At 45.5% G+C, this 26,272-nt stretch overlaps 1 pseudogene; it reads left to right on the top strand.

Annotated features, from left to right (window-relative positions):
• The first annotated feature begins 21,881 nt into the window (after positions 1–21,881).
• Positions 21,882–26,272, top strand: part of LOC119339296 — an 8,325-nt pseudogene continuing 3,934 nt past the window's right edge.

The following is a 26,272-nucleotide window of genomic DNA, read 5'->3' as shown; positions in this document are numbered from 1 at the left end:
CCAAATAATTCTCAAATAAATCTGATAAAAAACTAGATCAAATTTTAAAGAGAACAGAAAAAGAATCAAACCAAAATCCTTCTCTGATTAAAAGTTATAAGGGTTTTAATTCATGCACCTTTCTGTAATCAAACAGAAAACTCTGAGGGGGTTCTGCAGAAAAGTCCAGAAAACGATTCGGATTAGAAAGCGCATTTGCCAGAATACGCTTTCAGAGAATGGTTCAAAAAAAAGAACAGAGAGGCTGACGGGCGGGTCCCACCCGTCAGGTTTGAATATTCAAACGAGGGAGACGGGGCTCGTCGGCGCCCTAGAGCTGCGGTGGTCACCGACGGCGATTCACGGTGAGGCAGGGGGATCGGGTGGTACCTCCGTGTTCAGTGCGTCCTTCCGCATCGGTGGGCGTTGGTGGTGGTCGCTGGCGAGCACCATGTCGACGGCGGCCCTTGCTCCGGCGGACAGTGGTTCGGGTAGTCGTGTACCTCGTCGGAGAGAGCTGCTGGGGTGAAATTGGAGTGGGGGTTAGTCTCCTAGAGGTGTCATGAGGCTACGGGCAAGTCTAGGGCGGTGGAGGAGTTCTCACCAGAGAGAACGCTGCCGGAGCCCGAAGCGGACGGAGGTGGCTGGAGTTGAGGAAGAAGGGCCCCTCGAGGCTATTCCAGTGGCTGGGCGGGATCTGGTGAGGTCGTGGAGATGTGCGGGGTCGAGAGCGAGCTCGGAGGCGCTATTTATAGCCGGCCCGAGGCGGTTGCCGTGAACGAGATAAGTCCGGCGAGCGATTACGGCGGCGCTGTGGCTGGACGGTTGGTTTAGGGGCTTGAGCATCGTCTAGACGGAGCACTGATTTCATCCCAGTGCCTAACTCAGCAAGGCAGGGGCGGTTACGGCCTGTCCCCAACGGAACGGCCGTACGGCACGTTGGCGGCAGAGAGCGTGCCCTGAGCATGCCAGGCTACGGCGATGGTCTACAGGCGTGCACTGGCAAGGGAGACGGGCACGCGGAGCTCCCAGGTGGCTTGGGCGGTGCCTAACGGCGTTATGCCCCAGGATGCCCCCTGTCGGCCGCCACGGGAGGCTCTGCCGCCGCGGAAGACGCCGGCGCAGGCGGGACAGGGTGCTACCGACGCCAGGAACTAGCCAAGTGCGAGTGCGGTGCTCCGGACAGGGAGGAGGGGCCGTGCGCAACGCGCCAGGCGCACAGTTGACATGAGACTGAACACTGACGAAGAAACGACACTGAACTTACTGAATTTACTGAAAGTGCATAGTAACAGTGCAAGCCAGGTGTTCGACAGAATGATTTTGGTATGAGGGGATTTTTCCTTGAGCTGGTTTTTGGTGAGTGGCCTCTCATTGCAACTGGGGGTTGCCTGAATTTTGGTGGAATTTTTGGAGAAGTGGAGATATGAATTTCACCAAATTTGACAAATCTGGTCCAAACTTATAGAGGGTGAATTTTGAAAATTTTGAAAAGAAGAAGAGTGGATCTTGATGGTTCTAGGTTGTGGTTGCTAGGGACTATCCAGAGGAGTTGATTTGAGATCAAAGTTCAAAGGCATTAAGGTACTTGCTTTGCAAATTACCTAGGCTCAAAATAAAGGTCAGAATTGTTTTGGGGAAAGAAATAAATGAGATAAAATCCAAAAATGGATTTAACTAGTTGGGACAGAATGTTTGGGTTGTCCCAAAGTGGAAGGAGGGGTTTTGGGAGAATTTTACCACAAGAGGCATGGTAAAAACAAGAATGGATGAAAAGCAAAGAATAGCCCAAAACCAAAAAGGTTTCTTTTTTGAAGAATCTAAATCCAAGAAATGATTTTCAGAAGGAAAACTCAGAAGAGGGTTTTTAAGAAGGGTTTAAATGACCTTCTTCAAACCAAGCAAGGCTCTTGCTGAAAACAAAAACAACAAAATTTTTGGAGTGTCACACGACTTAATGCGCATTCATTGTAAGCCGGAATTCATGTAATCCGGTGGCCTATAGCCCTTGAGAAAATCAAAAGTTGATAAGAGACACCAATTTCAGTGATGAGCTTGGGCTGAAGCATTTATATAAGTCATATTTCTGCAAATCCTGCACAGAGTTTAAACAACATATGCCCTGGCGACTTAATGTCAAGAGCCAGGGCGGGTAACCACCCAAATGTAGTCTTATCCTGCACACAAGTAGATACCACCGGTTTATGTGACCCGGACAATGAAGGTGATAACTCAACTCTGTGAGAGCCGGCACATATGATATTTGTGACAACTCAAATACTTGCGATTGTATAAAAACAGATAAAATTTTTGAGGCTTCTGATTCGAATACGATCAGTAAACCGTTCCAAAGGGGTAAAGCTAAGATTCGAATACGATCATATAGCCACCAGTGTCTTTGGCGATGCCGATCAAGAGGGTATCGACAACTATGTTCTCTTTGGTTCGAATACGACCTATGTTTGAACAGGAAGCCCCCAAATGACCTTAAGAGTTGTTTAGAGACGCTGATTCGAATACGATCCACGTCGATTCCCAAAGAGGTTGAGCTATGATTCGGATACGATCAAGAAGCCCCAAGTGGGTTCAGCAGTTTGCCAATCAAAAGGGTATCGACAGCTATGTTCTCTTTGGTTCGAATACAACCTATGTTTGAACAGGAAGCCCCCAATTGACCATATAAATTTTGGCATTGCGCCGATCAAGAGGGTACTGATAGCTATGCCCGATGAGCAGGAAGCCCCCAAGTGACCATAATAAGATAAGCCGTAAGGCAGGATACCCATGTTTTGAACCGTGCATCATGGCAACAAGTTCTCTTTGATAACCATTAATTTGTCTGAGATCTCGACCTTGCGAGAGATTAATTCGTTCTGAACCGGAAATTTTTAAACCGGATATTGAGATCCTCAAAGCTTTGTAAGGGACAAAATTTACCTTGAGCCGGATGTTGAACCGGTTTTGAGAGCTTCAAAGCTTTGCAGGAAAGAGATGTCTCTTGAGCTGTATTTTAAACCGGAATCTTCATTTTGAGCCGGAAATTTTTCTGACGGCCTTTAAATATTCGTCAATAAAGCAGTAGCCTCCAGGGCCGGGTTATCTTCCCTTCAATGACCCGGAGTTCTTGAATTCATTGAAACTGGCTAATTTCGCCGAGCCATACCATATATCATTGTAGCCCCCGAGTCTCAAGATGACTCGAAGAGTTGGCTTCAGATTCTTCATATTTGACCACAGCAGAAAGTGTATATCTTTGGCATTGATAACGCGATGTGCATCCAAAGAAGGTTGAAGTGACTGCGGTGGGTTATAAATGATCCCGTATGAACCATGTCAGCAACTCGGCCAATGGTTCCTTCCAACTGGCTGTTTGAAGTTTAACCAAACCGTAGTGGCGGTGACTTGTGCGCCTGTCCATTGAGCCATCCAGTGCAGACGGCGGCTGATAATACATGATAACTTGCCTCCAATTTGTTGGAAGAAAACCGGGCTTCCCAAGTAGTGACTTGCTCATATTTAATAAACAATTCATGCAGATAGATGTGGCCCGATGTGTTGATATAGACGGTGTGGACGGGCAAGTTGTCCTTCTTGTTGTGAGCCGGCGTGGTCACAAGAGACGGTTACGACGTTGTAGGCCGGTGCGGGAGTCCGTTGAATAACGATAACCACCTGTGCCAAAGGATGTTGGCGTGCCTCTATCTCTGTGGTATAATAACACTTTTTGTCATAAATAATTGTCCTGCTTAAACAATATTGCAAACCAAGGCAAAGATAAACTTGTTTTTTGACAAATACAACCTGTGCCAATAAAACAAATTTGGATGGATATCACCTGATTTGTTAAGCCAGAAAATTATTTACCGCGGAGTTGATGATCACCATGGCGAAGCTGAAATCAATCACAGCCGAGTCGGCCGTGAAAGCAGACAGATAAGCCGGCCGCGGTGTTGTAAGCCGGTGCGGATGGGAGAGTTGGCCGCGGCATTGTAAACCGGCATGGATGAAAGAGTTGGCCATGGCGTTGCAAATGGAACGGACACGGGCGAGTCGGCCGCGGCGCGGACGACGAGCCAGTCACGTGTGTTGATGTAGTGGGGGCGGTGATTTGCTCACATATCCGTCCAGCTGCATGACACGGATGAGCGCCGGTGCAAAATATTGCTTGTGTGCACTCCGTACCAGCGGCATAAATCACTTTTGTAGTGAATAATTATCCTGCATATAAAAAATATACAGACCAGAGCAATCATTCTTTGACGAAAATAATATGTGCTAAAATACATGAAACTGATAGCACCTTGTATTTTTATCAGATAAATGCAGGAACTGATGCTGGATAATACTGGAAGTAGAGGCCAACACAAACCATCCTGACTAGAGGAATTTGCATGCCTCCACTTTCAATCATCCATCCGTTCACTTGATTCCTCATAATCGATTGGAGACTTCTGTTTCTGCCACTGTTCACCTTTACTAGCAACACCAATTGTGCTACTAGGGTCCTGTGGGCTCGTACGTATTTTTTCCTTTGGATCCCATGTGACCGTCTTTGATGTTTGACAGTTCCTCAATTGCTGAATCAATTTGGCTGCTGTCAGAAAATACATAACTAAATAACTTCATGCCACCCTTGTGTTTAATTGTTGCTGCGTTGTCTCTAATACACGCATGTAGCTGTGACTTGTTGTGCAGGGACAACAGGATATCCTAATTGGCCTGGAAACATCCTGGTGTGCATGTGGCAAGGGGGGACTGAACCAAAATCTCATCTAGCAGCAGATGACCTTATGTAAAAAGACAGAGGCGGGGCAAAGCCGGCGGAGGCAAATCCGCTTGAAACGGGGATCACAGCAGAGACCACTTCAGCGGCGACTCAGAGGCCGTGGCTATGGCCGGGTCGCGCGGATGCGGTCGGCAGTGGCGGGTTGGAGAGGCGCAGCCGTGGCCGGCTTCAGCGCGGGCGCGTAGAGCCGGAGGAGTTGCGGCGTTTTTAGGCAGAGGCGGGGTCAGCTCTGCTTGAACGCAGCAAGGTAAGTCGAGGCCCGTGGTGTGGCGGGTCACTACTGCAGTGGCGATTTGGCCAGCCAGCACGGAGATCTGTAGGCCTGCGGGCGCGCAGCTTTGGGCACGCAGGGGAGGAACGCGGAGGCAGCTCGGAGGCACGCGAGTCACTGCTTGAAACCACGCTGGTGTTGGACAGCGGCAATAGCGGAAAGCTAGCGGCTTAAGGGCGGAACAAATCACAACCGGGTCCACTACGGTGGCTCGAGGGCAGCATGCTCGCGAGGCGATGCACGGGTCATGGAAGGAGCAAGCGGGTGGCCCGAGTTGCGGGCCGACGGGCGTGGTGGTGGCTTGTAGGCGAGGGCGCGGGGTGACTCAGAGGAGGCGAGAAGCGACTGAACCGGCGGGCCGGCTCTCAGGTGTAGGCGAGGGCGTGAAACTGCGCGTGGCCATAGCGATTTGGAGGTGGTCTGTGGCCGGTTAGTTGGGCTGCTGCGACGCGCAGGCGGAGACCACAGCGGCGACTCACCGCGGCAGAGGTGGAGGCGTCCGCGACTGTGGAGGTGGACCGACGAGGCGTTGGAGATGGGTATTTGGGCGTGAGGCCGTGGCCGTGGCCGCATCAGCGGCGGCGCACGAGCGGAGACGGATCGCGGTGAACCTTGGCAGAAAAAGCAGACCGGCCCCGAGCAAGGCAGGTCCGGCTCGGAACAGGGCCGCTCGACAATGGACGCAGGAGTGCAGTAGAAAACGGGACGCTGGGCCACAATAGGCGCGGGCGTGCAACAGCCGAGGGAGCAGCAGTTTGGAGGTGGTTTGTTGCACAGAGCGGCGGCTCGGCGCCGCGGGGACGGCGCGAAGTGGCGATGTTAGCAGACGGAACGGAATCCAATCCACATCCGGATCTTCCTTTTCCTTTTGGTAGTCTACGCTGATTTTCCTTTTCTTGTGGTAATTCTGCCAGTACTACTCCAGGGAGATAACTTTGATAGATTGACTTTAACCCGGAGTGCTATCCGCCTACCCCCTGACTGCTTCGGCGACCCACGATAACAACAATGAAAGTTGACCTACTCCAGGTTGTAGTGGTCTTGAACAATCCACGCCTGGATCGTGGTATTTTGCTATCAAGCACAGGACACCGGCGGCTCGCTAGAATAAATGTTTTTCTTGACTCGCGTGACAGCCACTAACAGATATTGATTCATCTCTAGTCTTGACGGATTACCGGGTCACGTTCATCAGCAACACAACGCGCAACCCTAATCTTCTCTTGAGCTCAAAATCTTCACAGATTGTAAATCCGTAACTGATGAACTTGATGCTGATGCGAATCCTTTCAAACTGGTTATTTTTCATCCTAAAAAACTGCAAACTTCTCAATCCCTAGGAGAAATCCCTCCAAGAACTCATCACCACCGCGCGCGAGCCCCACGGTGGGCGCCAACTGTCGTGGAATTGTCACGGCAGATGTCCTTAGTGTAAGGACTTAGTCGCGAGGCCAACGCATCTATGTGGTAGCTTGAGAGGGGTTGATCAGAATCGAGGGACACAACACGCAAGACAAGGATTTAGACAGCTTCGGGCCCCGGGAAACATCATCCGGAATAGCCCTACATGTTGTTTGAGGCTAGGTCTCATTATGCTCATAAGGGAGTCGCCCTAAGCCGACTCTCCTCTTTCTGTCTAGCCCTAGATCTTATTTCTTGTTGCTTGTCCCTCTTTAGGGTGACCTGCCCCTCCTTATATAAGTTGATGGCGCGGGTTACATGACTAGTCCTAATAGGATTAGAATTACTCAATTACAAGTGGAGTCCTAGTCTTGCTTCCTTTGTAAGGGAATATTCCTTACGCTTTCCTCTTAAGCCGGCCCACCAGAGTATAAGCCGGCCTGCTGGGCCTTGGGCCTTGTCGTCCATCTAATCCGCCCGCCGGGTCTCCAGTGAATCACAATGTCCAGAGGGGTTACATGTAAACCGCCATGTCCGGGCGGATCACCAGTGAGTCGCCAAGCTCCAGCCGGGTCTCTGGTGAGTCGTCAAGTCCGGCCGGGTTATAATTTCGGTCGGGTTACACCGCGGGGTATATCCCCGACAACTGGGGTATCCAAGAGCGAGGTCTGCCGGGTCTAGTTCCGGAATCCAGGCTTTCGCCCGGCTTAACGTAGCTACGGCCCCGGCTCTTGCGGACGCCCGCCTTAGGTCTTGGATCCGTTGAGGTAGTGAAGCAAGCCGTTTCAATACGTCTTGCAGGAGGTGAGGAACGTCATCTGATAAAGCTGCAATGTCCAGAGCACGTTGTGACCCGGTGTAGAGCTTCTCTACAAGAGTATAAACCGCCTTCAGCTTGGTCAACATGTTCTGCTTAAGGTTTGTGCTCCTAGGGCCTGCATTATTAAACATAAGGTGAGACGGAGCTGACAATTGAAGTAATTATTGAAAGGAGGCTTGCAAGGTTTGAAGTCTATATGAATAACTTACCAAAGATTGCTGAGACCATTTGAGATATCTGGTGTTTTAAGCCGGATAGGTCCGTTGTTGTTTCTGCAAGTAATGCCTCTGCCGTCTCAGCCCGAGTCACCAGAGAAGCCTTTTCATCAGCCCAGATTTTCTTCTCTACCTCAAAATTCTTCTTCAGCTTCTCTTGTTCAGAGACGATGAATTCAAATTTGGAGTTGGCCTTTTGAATTTCAAGTTCTTGAGCGGCTAGGCGATTCTTCAGGTCAACCATCTCCGACTCAAATTGACTTATGGTGGCCTGCATTAATACCGGGTTATAATCTGAATCATGGTAAGATGGCATTAAGTCCCAAGCACTTTGCAAGCAAACATACTTGACACTTGGGGGCTAATGTATGCTGAAGAATTTTTAACTTACAATGCCGGTTCATGCAAATTAAAGTCCCAAGCACTTTGCAAGCAAAGATACTTGACACTTGGGGGCTAATGTGTATCGCAAGTTCAAGGTATTATGTGACAACCGGGTTAAATATCTTCTTTCTAAACCGGAAAAATCAGTGATAAGCAGTTTTCTAAGTCTACAACATATTTATTCATAAGCAATAGACTTGGGGGCTGATACAGTAAGTATGGTTCGGAAAGTAGCATAAGTCATACCTCATATTTGTGCTGTATTTGTTTCACCATGTCAATTTCCAGGTCACAGCTGCTATGTACTTGACTGAGATAGCCAGAGACTATATCTCCAATGCTTAAATGAGTACAGTCAGCAACATTTAGCTTGGCCTTTCGGTGTTCCAGAAGCTCCTCTTTAGCAGAGCACTTGGCGAGGACAGTGGGTCGCCCTGGCTCAACAAAATGAGTCTTTAGAATCTCAACTTCCGGATCAATTGTCTTGGCCGGGCTAGGAACTTCCGGATTATCAGAGCTGTTGAGAATATCTTCGGTGGGTGGATCAGAGTTTGGTGCTGGAATGTCATAGGCTGGTTCAGGCGGCGGCTGATGGGTAGAACTCTCAGGAGCGGCTGTGCCAAGCTCCGGTTCAGTTGCGACCGGGTCTCGGGACGGCTTACTCTTTTTTGCCCTCCTACTAGGCTTCACTTGCATGCTATGGACAAAGGCAGAAGGATGAGTATAAAGGCATGGGTAAGGTAAAGCATAAGGTAAACAAAAATAAGTTACCCGGGGGCAGTTTTGAAAGCCGGCATGTTAGATTGCATAGACTCGCTGGAGGAAGGAGAGGTATCCTGATAATTGGAGTCAGATGACTTGAGAGGTTGGCGAAATAAACCCGCCAAAGGTAAAATAGAATGTAAATCGGAGATAACCTCAGTCCGACGCTTCCTAGTTACGTCAGGTAAGCCGGAGGAGAGTTCTACATCCTTGCTAATCCGGGTCTGCCTCTGACTTTCAAACTGCTGTTGCTTCAAAAGAAATTGAGGATCTTGATAAGCTAGAGGATGTGAAAATCTTACTTTCCGGGTCACCCTTCGGATTTTTTGCTTGGGCAAAGGCTCTGAGTCGGAGGAGATTATAGTTACCTCTTCGTCAACCGCTTGGATGTTCCCTCTATCCTCCTGAAAGATAGAATGTCAATAAAATAATGACAAAAGAGTCAAGGGAGTTAAAAGATACCTCTTCTTCATCATCATCAGTGTCATCCAGCTTAAACATATCTGAAGCGCTTGGCTTCCTCTTCTTCGAAGTTCCTGTCTTGGCGGTTTTCCTTTCGGCTCTTTTTGCCTCCCTGGCTTGTTTGGCTGCCTCATGGTTATACTTGACCTTCCAGAAGTTGTCATTGGCCTGTGAAAAATGATAAGGGGTTATGAATAAAAGCAAGGTGTATTATATTAAAGAATATTCATTGAGGTTGATAACTCACTGCGGGAGCCGGGTTCTTCTTGTAGAAGGGAAGTAAGCCAAAGGCATTACTAGCCACTGTGCCCTCTTTCAACAACGTTTGGATTGTAGCCTCCACCACATCATCTAGTAAGTCGTCGGGACTATGACGCAGCGGGTCATCCTTTTCACCTGAGTAAGTGCACATTAAGCCGGGGCGGTGGCTTAACGGAAGCACTCGCCAAGTGACCCAGACTCGGACCAGGTCCATGCTGTCTAAGCCATTTCCCAAAAGAGCCTTGATTCCTCTAATGGTGGGAGCGAGTGGCAGACGTTCAACAGCAGAAAGTTTATCCGGCAGCATGTGGTTGGATTCAAGGCACAGAGCGCGGAAGTCGGGCAGAGGGTTCTCGCCAGCCGGAGAAGTGTCCTAGCAATAGAACCACGTCTGATTCCAATCCTTTGGATGAATCGGTAGTTCGGCATAAGGAAAAAGGCAGTCTCTCCGCCGCTGAATTGAAATGCCACCAAGTTCTAGGCTGGGCCCATTGGCACGTTCATTCTGCCGGTTTAAGTAGAATAGCTCTCCGAACAAAAGCAGATTGGGTTCTTCCCCTAGGTACACCTCGCAGAAGACATGGAAGTTGCAAATGTTTGACACAGAATTGGGCCCGATGTCTTGAGGTCTGAGGTCAAAGAAATGCAAAACTTCCCTGAAGAATTTTGAACTGGGTGGGGCAAATCCCCGGCTCATATGATCCGTAAAAACTATCACCTCCCCTTCTTTGGGCTGAGGTTTCTCCTCGGATGAGTCAGGGGCACGATAAGACATGACCTCCTTCTTGGGCAGATGGCCAGACTTCACAAATTCAGACAATTTACTTTTTGTGACTGTGGATGGGACCCAATTACAGGTCACAGGAGCCTTGGTTGCCTTCGGTGCCATGATGTAAATAGAAGCCTATGACAAAATAAGAAGCTCCGGCTCAATTTTAACACGGAGAGAAAATATTCTTAAGTCTATTCAACATGGCGGCTTACGACGGGGCCTAATGACATATGGCTGATTATATCTTGTTATCTAAGTCGCTATGGGAATCAGTAGCAGTTAAGTTATTTTAAGCCGCCAGGAGCTGGCAAGGTTGTCAATTAACATTGTCTAGTTTGAACCGGTAATGAGGGTCACACCAACATGTTTCACAAGTTGCGGCTATTATTTTGGATCAAACGACTGTTCTGAAAAGGAAAATTTCTAGACCTAGAACTGGCACAGATGAAGTTCAAGGGCTCGAACGGGGCCTCTGTGCGACGGAAAGGGGTCTGCTTGCATTTAAAATGGGCGCGAAATAGCTACCGCATCTATTTTATATCATCTTAAAGATCAAGAAATGGCGGTGGTGATGAAATCTATGAGGGGTTCCTATCGAACAACGAAGAACACCGAAGAACTCAAAGGTCCTAATGCGGATCTGAGGAACAAGAAGGAGGAAACTTATAGATGCAGAGTTGCTGCGGTGGTCCGTCGCGATTTTCTGGTCAAGTCAGGTTGATGTAGCGGCCTGAGTTGGTGAAGACGAGGAGATCTGCGATGACAGCGGCGGCGGAGCTCGAGCGGCAGAGAGAGAGAGCAAGAGGAAGAAGACAAATGACTGAGGAAGGTCTAGGTCAAGCTTATTTATAGGGAAGGGCCGGTCGGGATGGTGCGAGAAACGAGGAGATTAAACATCATTATCCAGCGGCCCCGATGCCTTGGTTTTCGGAGTGGTCAATAAAAGCAAAGATCTGTTGGAAGATATGGCGGAGTAAAAAATGAATTTAAGTAAAGATGACGTCACGACGGGCTAACACGGATCCATAAGATGACGTCATGGCGGGTTAAAAACCTTTACACAGACAGAAGGCTGAAGGTTTATTTTTTAAGGTACATTAAGATTGACATGAAGATGGCGGTTCAAATCAATCTGGGGCCTAATGTTGGGGATATAACTATTTTTGTAAGCCGCCCAGGAGGGGCCAGGTTACGCAAAAAAGAATCATTAGAAAGAAGCCCAAGACCAAGCAAGAAGATGGCGGTTCAATAAAGGGGCCTAAAGCCCACCATCGACTGAAGGCCCGTTGTAGTAAACCGCCACAATGGCATGACTTGTATTGTAAGGTAGATTTAACTAGTCACCGAGCCGGACACTGTTTATGAGCCGGCCGAGACTCTGTAAGCCGCAGGGCGCCAACCCGTGTATATAAGGGGGCGACCCGCTGGCGGCTAAGGGTAAGAAACAACTCGTCGAGAACCGGGCATAGCGTACCTCGCTCCCTGGTCATCAAAACATCAAGCAATACCAACCCAACCAGACGTAGGCCTTACCTTCATCATAAGGGGCCGAACAAGTATAAACCTCCCGTGTCTCTTGTCCCAATTAACCCCTTCAAGCTTCCTAGTTGCGATGGCTCCGCGATTAAGTCCTTTCACTAGGACATCTGACGTGACAATTCCACGACAAAGTGCCAAAAAGATTTTTAATATCATAATAGACATCATTGTCTTCCCAATCATAATCATCACAACAAGTAGTAGGCATCACAAAATCATACTCAATATCATCATCCTCCTTCAACATATTTGATTCACTTTCATGAGTCATAATGGTGATAGGAGCAATATTACTTGCGAGATTTACCTTTTTACCTCTACTTTTTCATCTGTTCTTTATCTTCTTCACCACCTCACGTGTGGGTTTAATCATTTTTTTCGAACATCTTGTTGAAGAGATTGATTGGATAGGAAGCTCCTCCTCTTTACCTAATTCATCATAAACACTAGGAGGGTATTGGAAAATATTTTCCCTTTCATTAGTACGCTCTTCAAGCTCTATTTGTTTTATTGTCTTTAGATAGTTGGCAATATAAGGATTCTCAATGCAATTTACCGCACAAAACATACAAATTTCCTCTAGATCAAAATCAAGAAATCTCTCAAGGGAAAATTCTATAATATCCTTAGTTACACGTTTCGTTTCTTCATAGCCCAGAAGTAAACTAAGTACATTATGATGCACAAGGGAAATCAAGTCATCACAATTTTGGGACACGATTCGATCATGAAACAATTTGCATTGGGTATTTAAATGACCACGTTCATTGCAAAGTTCACAAGGATGGATAAGAAAATTTAAATTTTCAGCACAAACATCTAGCCTCTCTTGCAACCATTTAGTTTCGAAATACTTATGCCTCTTTCAAAATCTATCCTCCCTATTTGGTGTGTACTTGCAAACTCTATGCACCCCACAAAAGTTGACATGCTTATAAGAGACATTTTCATCATGACTAGTGCAATCATCATTAGTACTATGGATATTCAAAGAGTTCATACTTACAATATTGCAATCATGCTCATCATTTATGCCAAACATTTTATTGAATTCTTCTTCTATCAATTGAGCATAATTTTCCGAACCATCATTTTCAAGAAAGATATTATAAAGATGATCAATAATATGATCCAACCTTAATTCCATTTTTTTGTAGTTTATTTTATAAACCAAACAAGTGATAAAACAAGAAACTAAAAGATTCAATTGCAAGATATAAATATATACGTTCAAGCACTCACCTCCTCGGCAACGGCGCCATAAAAGAGCTTGATGTCTACTATGCAACTTTATTCTTGTAGACACGTGTTGGGCCTCCAAGCGCAGAGTTTTGTAGGACAGTAGCAATTTTCCCTCAAGTGGATGACCTAAGGTTTATCAATCCGTGAGAGGTGTAGGATGAAGATGGTCTCTCTCAAACAACCCTGCAACCAAATACAAGAAATCTCTTGTGTCCCCAACACACCCAATACAATGGAAAATTGTATAGGTGCACTAGTTCGGCGAAGAGATGGTGATAAAAGTGTAATATGGATGGTAGAAATATATTTTTATAATCTGCATAAATAAAACACTACAAGAAACTTGTTAATCCATGACGGATTACTGCTGACGTTCCTGGAATCCGTCACAGATTATGACGGCTTACCCTGGCCCGTCATGAATATCGTCACTGATTAGTAACCCGTGGTTGGGCCTAAAAGCAGCAGGCCGTTCATGACGGACGTTGGGCTGTCGTCACGGAAACTTTCATGAATCGACCAAGCGGGCTCAGTCAGGCCAATCACTTTTTTTTAATATACACCATCCAGACCGTCACCGATTGTGCTCCGGCTGATGTGGCGTCTCTGCCCCTTCTTTGGCCTACATGTCGGTCGGACCATAGGTTTTTCCCAAAAAAATAAAAGTGTGATTATACGTGGGTGCCATTGTATGCCCGACATGACAGGGTATTTTGGATTATGTTGCTTCCCGTGACAAAAAACTGTTGAGACATAGGTACTTCTTTTCCCCGATTCTCACATCCCCCAGATCCCATCGGCCGGCGCAGCCGCCGCCGCCAGTGCCGCCGCCGACTGCCCGGGCGAGGGTGGTTAGATCCGGTGGGGTGGTCCGTCTCGGCGCCATCGTCACAACACCGTCGGCCTCTCGCCTCGCCGTGCGCCCTTGCTGCACCGACGACACAGCCTCCGCCCGCCATTGCCGCGCCGACGAGGCAGCCTCCGCCCGCCATTGCCGTGCCCACGAGGCAGCCGCCGCCCACCATTGCCTCACAGACGAGCCAGTCGCTGCCCGAAGTTGCTGCACTGGAAACTCCCTCGTTCTTTCCCAACATCAACCTCAGCCAGGAGCGAACGGTATGCCTCCAGCAGAAATCATCTCTCTCCTTCAAAATTTGTTGACTAAATACTGTGCTTTAAAATTTTCCCCTTCTAAATTTGGGGTGAACCTCTTCCCTTTAGGTTTAATGGTATGTTATTTGAGGTAGTTAGATTACCCAATTAATGAATGTGTTGATGGATGCAGATAAATATTCAGAAAATACCATCTCAGTGTAGTTAGCATTTGAGATTTTAGTTCCATTTTTCTTGTTTTCATGACACCATAGATGTGACACGTGAACCATGTACATTATGTTGTTCAGGGTGCATTCATCCACATACATATTGAGTTGGCATCAATCGATGCATTGTCTTATTCACATACTAGTAGTCGTAGATTTTGTAGGCAAGCTCATACTAGTAAATGTGTGCTACGGATTTGTATTGATTTGTAGACCTCTTTAATGTCGAATAATCAGTGAAATATTTTGTCAAGTGGTGTATGTTCCTTTGTCACAATCAAAAAAAATCTTTTGATGAACTGTGTTCACTATAGTGCGAAGCAGTATAATTTTAAATCTGAACATATTTTAGTTTGGTATACTGTACATGTTAATTTGATGGCCGGGGTAAACCTGTGATTGAATTGGTTCTTTGTCTGCAATGCAGATGGATAGACGTTGGATTCATGGTACATTGTTTCCCGTGAGTACATTGAAGGTGTCAAAGAATTTATGAACTTCATTCAAGAGAAATTCAGCGAGGATGATAGAATACTCTACCCATGTAGAGAATGCCTTAATCATAAGTACCAGCATCAGACCGTTGTGAACACACGCATATTGATGTATGGCATGGAAAGTACATATACTCGTTGGATATATCATGGAGAAGACTTTGATGTAGATGTTATTGAACATCCTGTTGATGTGCATGACACTGAGGATGGTGACAACGGCGCTGACCGATTTGAAGAGATGTTTGAAGACCTACGCACAGCAGCAGAACAAGCTCAGAGTGAAACTGAAAATCAAGATGCTAACAATGGTGGAAACCCTTCTGAGAATGAGTCTTTTTTTAAGGATGTGATGAAGGAGGCAAAACGGCAGCTTTATCATGGTTGTACCAAGTTTTCAAGGTTCTCCTTTGTGGTAAAGCTTCTTCACTTGAAGTCATACCATAGGATCCCGAATAGTGCATTTACTGAAATTCTGAAGCTATTAGCTGAAGCATTCCCTGAACCCAATACGCTCCCAAAATCGTATAAGGAAGCAAAGAACCTTCTAAAGGAATTAGGCCTTGGGTATGAGTCTATACATGTGTGCTTCAATAATTGCATTCTGTTCAGAAAGCAATATGCCAATCATGACAATTGCCTAGTCTGTGGCCTATCAAGGTGGAAAGACCCTGCTAGAAAGAAGATTCCACAGAAAGTGTTGAGGCATTTTCCATTGGTGCCTAGGCTAAAGAGGATGTTTCTTTCCAAAAAAGGCGCACAAGAAGCACAATGGCATGACCTAAAGAGGCAGCCCAATGAGAAGGAACCGAGTCATCCAAAAGATGGTGATGCGTGGAAAGATTTCGATGAAAAATTTCCAGAATTTGCAAAGTATGCCAGAAACTTTAGGCTTGGCATTGCCACTGATGGGTTCAAGCCTTTTGGAAATTTTAACACAACCTATAGTATGTGGCCTGTATTTGTTATACCATACAACCTTCCACCTTGGGCATACATGGATCAGTCAAATTTTATGATGGCTCTGCTGATTCCAGGTCCCAAATCACCTGGCAAGCACTTTGATGTCTTTCTACAACCACTTGTAGAAGAATTACTTGAGCTCTGGGAGGGTGTGCGTACATATGATGCTCTTAGTGGAAAAATGTTTGATCTTCATGCTGCAGTTCTATGGTGCATTCACGATTACCCAGCTCTGATCAGTCTTTCAAGGCGTGCCACAAGAGGCTATTTTTCATGTATTCATTGTGACAAACACCCACTTTCTTACAGCCTAAGGAGTAAAATCGGGTATATTGGTCACTATCGTTTCCTTCCAAGGGGTCATCGTTTGCGGAGAAACAATGAATTTGTTGGTCTTCATGAAAGCAATGATGAGCCAGGTAAATTCTCTGAGAAAGAGTTGCAAGAAGAATTGGAGAAGGTTAGACCTGGGAGACAACAAGAAAGTAGGAAAAGGAAGCGTTCTGACTTGGGCAGCAAGAAGGATCATGTGCCAATTTGGGGCCGGAGGGTTTGTTTGTGGGATTTGAAGTATTGGGCAAAGTTGAAGCTGAGACACAATCTTGATGTCATGCATATTGAGAAAAACATTTTTGAAAACCTCATTGGGACAATTCTAAATCTCGAGGGTAAGACAAAGGAAACACTTAATGCTAGGATTGATCTCAAAGATTTGAATATTAAAGAGGAGTTGCAATTGAGGAAGGAGGGAGACTCATATGTGATGCCTCGGGCCCGATATACCTTGTCCAAAGAACAAGTTGTTGCATTTTGTCAATTTTTACGAGAGTTAAATTTCCAGATGGGTTTGCTTCCAACATCTCAAGATGCACAAGTGCTGATGGAACCAAGGTACAAGGCCTGAAAACACATGATTGTCACATTCTTCTGCAGAGAATCTTACCTGCCGGCATGAGAGGATTTTTGGACAGTGATATATATGAAGCAATAGCTGAGTTAGGCAAGTTTTTCAGAGAACTGTGCAGCAAAACTCTTAATAGGGATGTCTTGGCCGAAATGAAGAAGGAAATCCCTGTAATTTTGTGCAAGCTTGAGAAAATTTTCCCGCCTGCATTCTTTGATGTGATCGTGCACCTTGCTGTACATTTACCTGAAGAGGCATTGCTTCGAGGTCCCGTACAATATGGGTGGATGTACCCAGTTGAAAGAAGGCTATATACTTTAAAGCGCTATGTGAGGAATAGGGCGCGAACAGAAGGTTCGATTGCTGAGGCATATATTGCAGATGAATGCCTGGCATTTTGCTCCAGGTACATGGATGATGTTGAAACAATATTTAATCGGAAACCAAGAAATATAGGTTATTCAGATGAAGAAGCCTATGGTGTTGACGTTTTTGGGCGTGGAGTTAACTTTACTTCAGCATATGACTATGAATATGTGCATGAGCAAAAAGATTTTAACCAGATGGTGTGGTATGTGTTGAACAATTGTGATCAAGCTAAGAAATATATCGAGTATGTTGTCACTTTTGAAACTTGTGCTTGTTGCATTGTGTTGTACATATGTGATCTCGAGACTAATTTGTTTTATTTTACAGTATGTTCAGAGATGAGTTAAAGAGAAAACGGTTGCCAGACAGTGATAAAGAGCTTCAACAAAAATTTCAGACATGGTTCAGGAACTATGTTAGTTTTCATTCACATCTAGTTATAATTTTTGGTTGGCAAATTTCACTGCAGATTCTAATGTATGTGTTTGTGTGCTGTTGCAGATGATGAGGCTGCGAGATGAGGTTGGCGAAGAGGTAGATGAAGATCTATTTTCCTTGGCATGTGGTCCTAATCGGAGAGTCCGGAAATTCTCATCGTGCATAGTGAATGGGATTAGATTTAGCACTGTTGCTCGTGATACCAATAAGAGGACACAGAACAGTGGAGTCATGACCGAAGGTGAACATGACCGTAAGGTCATAGATTTTTATGGAACCTTGAAAGAGATCATTTAGTTAGATTATAACTTGAAAGATACGTCAGTTGTTTTGTTTAAATGTGACTGGTTTAAACTTGATGGAAAGAAGACTGAACTTAAAAATGATGGTTTTTTCAAAAGCATACATGTTGGAAGTTTGTGGTACAAGGACAATTCTTTGATTCTGGCTACTCAGGCTAGTAAGGTCTTTTATTTGCCAGACACGAAGTATGGGAAAAATTGGCAAGTTGTGCAAACATTCGACCATAGGCATCTGTTCAATATTAGTGAAACTGAGGGTGTACCTTTTAGTGGTCCTGCATATCAAGAGGAGGAGTGTTGTGAAGAGGAGGGTAGGAGAACATCAGTTTCTGACCTTACATCTGAGAAGCCTTTGCATAGAGATGATGAGCAAGGCATTACTTTTGAAGCTGATGTCGTTGCTCGTTTGATGAAAGAAAAATCCACAAAAGTGTATGAAGGTGGCGACGAAGATGAAGAAGATGACACAGGTTTGGAGTATTGCAGTGAAGACGAAGGAGGTGCCACAATGGATGTCGACAGCGATGACGAGTAGATGTTTTAGTGTAGAAGGTACTATCTTCATTCTTGTTGCATAATTTTTTCCTTTGCTACTGCAATATCCTGTTGCTGTTTACACACTACATGCTTGTTCAGTATAGTACATGGGAGACTGAGGTGTTTATGCACTACAAGTTTGTTCAGTTCAGTACATCGTCTCTTTTTGCATATGTACAGTTTGAATGCACTTATAAATTTGAAATATTCGACAGGCGTTGCTGACAAGGCTGAGAAGGAGATGCTGAAAAAAGGTTGTGCTGCAAGCTTAAGTTTGTCTGTATAGTGCTTTTGGCTCCTGTCATCTACAATGGTAGTATCTGGAGTTTTATTTTGTTTGCCTTGATACGGCAATGACCGGTGATTCTTCTTGTGATCCGTAACAGAGTTGTATCTGGAGTTATATTTTGTTTGCCTTGATAGGCCAATGACCGTTGATCCTTGTTGTGACCCGTATCAGAGTTGTATTTGGAGTTATATTTTGTTTGCCTTGATTGGCCAATGACCGCTGATCCTTGTTGTGATCCGTATCAGAGTTATAGTCTGTCAGTGTGTTAACGAAGTCACCGTGGTTGTAATCCTTCTTGTATGCCTGACAATATGTTATCTCTGTACCGTCTGTTGTGAGGATGGCATTTGTGTGCTGTCATTGGCTATTCAGGTACACAAATTATTTCTGAAATTCATATGGCTCATGTATGTTCATAATATGGCCTAAAATCAAGTTTGTTGTATCTAGTTTAGATGCCATCTTCCAAAATGTAATTCTGGTCATTTTATACCTTTGTGAAGCGACCCCATGCTAGGCAACAGTCATGGCCATGTAACTTGGCAGAATGACCCTCCTTACTACCCTGACCATCTACCCAAAACCTCTGGACAAAATACCCTATGGAAGGCCAGTGCATCAGGCATCAAAGTTTGCCGCAGAAACTGATTTTCATCCTAACGGTGCAGCTATCCTTAGCCATTGACGTCTAGCTTATTTGTATACCCTAATTGAGCATAGAAGCACACTGTGACACAGTCGGTTTCTTGAACTAATGCACAGAGAGGGAGAGCGCGTGGTGACCATCCACATGGCATGCAATAATGGCGCTCTGTGTGTTTCTAGCAGCGCCACGAGCAGTTCAGGGCCCTACTCACTCACCCCTCTCGCCTGTAGTTCTCTCCCGCCCCTGCGATGACTTCCCTCCAGCCGGAGTCGATGGGAGCTGCTCTGTCGTGCCGGCCGGTGCGATGCCTACGACCCCAGGGTCCGGCACTATCCAAACCTCGCTGGCGCCAAGGTCTCATCCCACCTGCCCCCTGCAACACGTCAGAAGGAAAGAAGAAAAGAGGCACCAGATCGTGGGGAAAGAGGGATCGAACGAAACAGAGAGAGGGCAGAGCACCAGATCGTGAGGAGCTGGGAGAGAAAAGAAAGAAAGAAAAGGAAGGAAAAGAGAGAGGACGAGGAGATCTCACGCAACTCACCAGACAGGTAAGCGCGGGCGTCTGTTCCATCGCGTCTGTGTTTTTCTGTTGGGAGACACTAGCCCACCATGTTGCTTCCCTATGGGCCGCATGCCAATAGATATTCCTCTATTGCATCTGCCTGTACACAACAAATGTTGAAGTAAAAAGTTCGCAAATTGTTAGAACATTCACCGATTAAAAATTTGTTAAGAAAATTAAAAATGTTCTCAAATTTTAAAAAAAGGTACATGAATTGGAAAAATGTTTGATGATTCGAAAAAAACATAACGTTCAAAAGTTCATGGATTTAAAAAAATATCACGAATTTTGGAAAACATCATGAATTAAAAACGTTCACAAATTTCAAAATGGTCATGAATTTTAAAAAATGAGAAACGTAAAGGAAAAAAGGAAACAAAAGAAAACAAAGAACCAACCAAAATCCACAGAAGCTTCACAAAACCGAAGAGGGGTGAAGCTAGATGGGCCGACCTATTATAACCAGACACTCGTTGTCGTGGACTCCCCTCACCATTTGAATTGTATTCAGCACAATATGTGCCAAATAGCACATTCCTCGATAGCATATGTCGCAGGCTTCCTTCCCTGTCCGATAGCACAAGATACAATAGGATCCACTGATAAGGTTGCACCAAATAGTAGCAATCGGGCGGCATGGTGGTGGTGCGGGCATGCACCCATGGACGCTCGGGTGTTCTTGAGGTTGTGTATCGGTTCCCGGCATTCATGTATCTTCCCTTGGGTCTGTGTGGCGTGCATTTGTTTCGGATGCTTCGATGTTGTGTTGGTGCTTTATAATATAAAGTGGGGGAAACCCTTTTTCGTAAACCAAATAGTAGCAATCAGTACATAGGGGTTGTTTGGTTGAAACCCTGAGGAGCATGAGTGAGCTGTTCTCATGGCTGAATGTGGCATGCAGTCGTATCGTAAATTGACAGATCAGGCACCCATGCTCAAGCTTCCAATTTCATAGGACGTCCACAGGTCCTGCAGAGTCACATGGTCGTCTGATTCCTCCAATCGACTCCTCGACGCTAGCGAGCGGGAACTCGTCTTCCTCAACTCCGAACGCGGGCTCCCCTGAAAGCCTCCAAGAGCACGCGCTCCGTTCGCGAGCTCTCCGTCCGTCCACCCTGGAGCCCATGCCGCCCATCGGTCGACGCTATCGACGTCCTGCACCTCCATGTGATCAACTCAGATGGAGATGGCCGAATCAGCAAGTTGTTCATTTCGATGATACAAAGGCTTTTTCACGTCGAGGTGCGTCTGTAACCAAGTTTATTGGAGTTGGTAGTTCCCGCGCTCATAATTTAAAAAACCAAACTGATAATCGAACCAGTGAGGCCGTCGGTCCGGTTCGTTTTTTAAACTATGTCATCGTTTCCCCTATGGTTTGTAAAAAAGTTGGTGCATATGTCTTGCTCATTCTAGTAATTATTTCCTAATAATAGTGCATAATTAAATATATGTCTTACTAATTACAGCAACAAATAATAAACTTGTGTTATATGCTTTGGAATGTTCTAAATTTGGCTCGGCAGCAAAAAGCGCGCGCACGCATGTTACAGTCTTTGCTCCATCCGCGCGACCGCGCCAAGAAAAAAATAACGCAACGGGAATTGACGCTATTGCCTAGCAATGTTCCCCAAAATTACACATATGCATTCATCCACCAGTACCAGATGAAGGGCCTATTAGTAATTTGACACACACAAATGCCTAACCCCCACCGCACGACCAGCCAAATCCCCTCCCTCCCGTCGTATCGCCAAATCCCCTCCATCCTATTCCCCTTCCTCTTCCACCGCCGGCCACGGCTTCATCTCCTCCACCGCCGAGCCCATCTTCCGTTCCTCGTCCACCTCCACCGCAGAGCACGGATCCCCAGCACGGATCCCCTCCCTCCCCTTGCTCTTCCACTGCCGGTCAAGACCCCCTCTCCCCCACCATCCGCCTCCACCAAACCCTAGAGTAAGCAGCCGCCGCCACCGCCACCGCCACCACACCGCGCCGCTCCCGAGCACGACTCCCCTTGCTCTTCCGCCTCCACCGCCGGCAGCTACCCCACCTCAACTGCCGGTCAAGAACCCCCTCCCCCTCCTCTCCGCTCCACCAAACCCTAGAACAAGCCGTCACTGCGACCATACTGCGCCGCTTCAAGGACCTCTGCACAACACCGATGGGGAAGAAGACTGCAACGAAGAAACACCAAGGACGCAAGACAGCAGGTATAATCTTCTTAACCCACCCCACGCCTGCCTATTTCCTATTCATGCATATGTATGTCTAATGGGTGTGTGGTAAAAGCTGTTTTCTTATGTTTGATTTAAGTTGCTAGTGTTTCTGGTCCATTAGAGTTCTTGCCATACCTATGAAAAAAGGGTCTTGTGCTGTCAAGTGTAGATTTGGGTCACATAAACTTAATCACAAAATAGTATTTTTTTATTAACTACAGATTATACACATAGTAATTCGTGCTCATGTGTTCACTCATCTTAGAACCACCGCTGCATCCTTTGGAGGAGTCGCGCATCAGAACATGCATAAGGAACAATTCAAGGCTGCAAGCACTCGGAATTCCTGCACTATCGACATTGTTTGCAGCCAAAACTGTCATTTCACCTGAAAAAAATAAATCGAAGCATAGTAGTGATGATTCTGAAGCTGAGTATCATCCTAACAAGGACAATACCAGTGAAGGAGAGTCATCCGATGATAGTTTAGTAGATGAAACAGAAGCACTGCAGTCCACACCTGCTGCTAGCTCAAACTCTAAGGTGCTAATTTCCTCAATCTAGTCATTCATTGCTTAGATATGTTGCTTGTTTGCCGTTGCAGCATAATTTTGTTACTGTTTGCTGATTAAACCATGTTTTCATATCTATCAGGGTTGTAAGAAGACTAGTCAGAAAACTAGTAAGAAAAGATCTGCTGCCATGCCCCCTGGTGGACTCAAGCCTCGACCTCCTAAGAGAGTTCATGCGGACCTCCCAACTAATCCACGAGTCACAAGGTCGAAGAAAGCTCTATCACAAGATGCTGATGCAGGTATTCAAAGTGAGGAAATGTCTGATCCTAAACAGCAGACACCAAGTGTCATCCATAAGCCAACTGCTTCTATGGCTTGTGTCCGCCAAGCTGAAGAAACTGTTCCCAACTTTGATGACCATGGTGTTGAAGGCAAGTTCCTTACTATTATTATCATATCATGTTCATATTTTTTTCTTTTGAATGACTAGCCTAGGCTATTAGCTCCATGATGAACATACTCTCACTAGATGCTTTTTTCTAAAAAGGTGATGATCCTGGACATTGTGATGATGACAACTGGATTGCCAATGGAGCTGATCTCATTGCCCATCGTGATGACGAAAATGAGATGGCCAACGAAACTGGTGGTAGTGCCCAACCAAATCAGCAAACCCAACCTAACAATAACTCTGAAGGCATGTTATAACCTAAATCTTTCTAGCATCTATTAGAGTTAAACTTCTTGTTCAATCTATTGTTCTATGCATCTTCCTGTCTTAATTTATACCATATGTGTGCATGATTTTTTATGAGTCATTCCAGTGTTGCGGGATGATGATATTCTCAAGGACAACTCCATTGCTCATTTCTTAATATCACAGTATTTAAATAAGGACAATTTAGTTAACATGTGCCTTGTAGAAATCTGCTCGAACCTTGTCTTCAGTTCCAGTTAACATGTGCATTTGTAACAATCAGAAACACACCAACATGATAGATAATGCAATACTCCATTTCGTTGTTGTTGCCATATGGTTACTAGTATATTGTCTTTGACTTTTTTTGTGAGCTTAATTCCTGTTGTTATAGTTACACATTTTGAAACGATGTTCTACATTTATTAGTACACTTCTTTTCAGGTCCACAATCCTATGAGGAGCCAAGGGAAAGGGGGCCCAATTTGGGAAAAGGTCTGGAAAGGATCACTCGACGCCGGCAGGGCAAACGGCCGCTTGTCATTCCAGAAGGGAAGTTAAGGCTGGAGGCACCTCTTCTTGCTGCAAAGTTCGCAACTGAATGCAACGTCACAGTTAGACACCATATGCCCGTGTTTAAGCGCTGGAAGGATTACAAGGACCCAGATGGACATGTCCGAGATGGGATCTTCAGGAACTTTGTAGGAAAAGTTGCTGTAAGTACAAAGTCCAGGCCTTTCTCCCTCAAATGGCTATCAACCTGTCAATTTTGTGCTATTTTGTCAATTTTGTGCAATCATGATACTTACACATGTTTTTTCATCGGACTAGAACAAGTTTCAGATGGACGTTGATGCTATGCCAGTTAGGAAGGCTTGTACTGAAATGCTGAAACGTGCGACTCGCCAACAACGATACAGGCTCAAGAAAGAGTATTTTGACCCTCACCCACTCCATTTGGTGATGAGAACGTCTCCTGTCCCCTCGATGACCGATGAGCAGTGGAATGAGCTACTGGAAAGCTGGAAGGATCCCAAAAAGATGGTATGTTTCTTCCTCGAGACCAATCTCTCGCCTTCTACATGCTAATCAAGAAATTATGCCTTACATGTATTTGGTCTCTTGATGTAGGGGATATGTGAAACTAACAAAAATAATCGAGCTCAAGTTAAGTTTCACCAAACCACTGGCTCGCGTAGCTACCCTGTGCATTGTGATAATCTGGTAAGTCAAACATGTGGCTCTGGATGTGCATTGTCATGAGAAATATTCTTGACCATAGGTTAATGTAAACTGTTGCATCCATGTAGTAACTATGTATGATGCTCCCTTGCCTTCATATTTGTTGTTTCCAGGGAGACAAATACAAAGATAAAGAACCCACTGCATTGGATTTGTTCAAGGACACTGGTAGAAAAAGGGTCAAATGTGAAGCACAATAGTGCCGGTTGGAATTTCAGCCGGCACTAATGTGTACACTAGTGCCGGTTCGTGGTGGCGATCAATAGCACTGGTTCGTGGTGAACCTTTTAGTATCGGTTCATGCCACGAACCGGTACTAAAGAGGCTGTGTCAGCCTGCGGTCAGGCTATGGCCCCACCATCACCATTTAGTGCCGGTTAGTACCACGAACCGGTACTAATGAGGTTATGGCAAGCTATTTTTTAGTCCCACCTCGCGAAGTGAGAGGGACTAAGAGCGGTTTATAAGCCCTGAGTGTAGAGACGATGAAGAAGAGGCTCAATGCTCATGTTGCTTAGCTTCAAGCCTTCAGGAATACGGTAGACTGCATGGAGCTATGCGCAGTGCAGTTTACACTATTCTGAAAGGCTTGAAGCAAATTAACGAGCATTGCACCTCTTTTTTATTTTTAATAACTTATTACAACTCCGGACTTCTTCTGTGATGGCAAAAACTAATTGCACGTCGACATTTCTTTCTTTTTAAGTTATAACTCCAGACTTTGACCATCAAGTTTTGCAGAAAAGAAAAAATAGCGGAAAAGAAAGAAAAGAAGAAAAACTATAGCTGAAAAGAAAAAAACAAAATAAAAAACTACTCAGAAATAAATAGAAGAAAATAAATATAGCAGAAAAGAAAAAACTACTCAGAAATAAATAGAAGAAAAAATAAAGCAGAAAAAAAAATTATATTTGCTATTTTTCAATCGTTTACAAAATGACCATAAAATTGAAAATCACTACAAAATGAACTCTGAAAATGTTGAATTTTGGCAAACTAGATGAAAAACTACTCACAAATAAATAGAAGAAAATAAATATAACAGAAAAGAAAAAACTATACAAAAAAACTACGCAGAAATAAGAAGAAGACGAAGAAGAAGAAGAAGAAGAATAAGAAGAGGAAGAAGAAGGAGGAAGAAGAAGAAGGGGAAGAAGAAGGAGAAGAGGAAGAAGAAGAAGAAGAACAAGAAGAAGAGGAAGAAGAAGAAGAGGAAGAAGAAGGAGAAGAAGAGGAAGAAGAATGTTGGGGCGCTGCCCTGTGGGCCTGCCAGACCTTGGGTGTGCAAATACATGCCCAGTAGGGCCAGCAGGCTCACAGCGCAGCGCGCCCTAGTTAGGCCCAGAAGCCTGCTAAATAGAGGAGTTCGAAAGGGCAGCCGCGGCTGGGTTTATAAACCAGTGCGACATTTTTTTTTTAAGTTATAACTCCAGACTTTGACCATCAAGTTTTGCAGAAAAGAAAAAATAGCAGAAAAGAAAAAATAGCAAAAAAGAAGGAAAACTATAGCTGAAAAGAAAAAATAGCAGAAAAGCGCACGGCCATTAGTACCGGTTGGTGGCTCCAACCGGTACTAATGGGTTACCCTTTAGTACCGGTTGGAGCCACCAACCGGTACTAAAGGTCCAGTTTCCCGCCGCTTGGGCTGGCCAAAATTGGCCTTTAGTACCGGTTGGTGGCTCCAACCGGTACTAAAGGCTCCCCCTATATATATGACACTTACGAAAAATCAGTTATCTCGTCGCCGCTTCGTTCCACTTCTCGCGCGAGAGAGTCTCGATCTCGACGACGATGCCGACGCCGCCGCGCCGCCGTGCCGTCGCCCTCGCCGCCCCCGCCGCCCATCATCCTCGTCGCCGCGCGCCCCCGCCGCCCGTCGTCG

This window comes from Triticum dicoccoides, chromosome 7B, assembly GCF_002162155.2.
Source record: "Triticum dicoccoides isolate Atlit2015 ecotype Zavitan chromosome 7B, WEW_v2.0, whole genome shotgun sequence".
In the NCBI taxonomy this organism is placed as follows: Eukaryota; Viridiplantae; Streptophyta; class Magnoliopsida; order Poales; family Poaceae; genus Triticum; species Triticum dicoccoides.
This window is presented reverse-complemented; position numbering and strand designations above follow the sequence as displayed.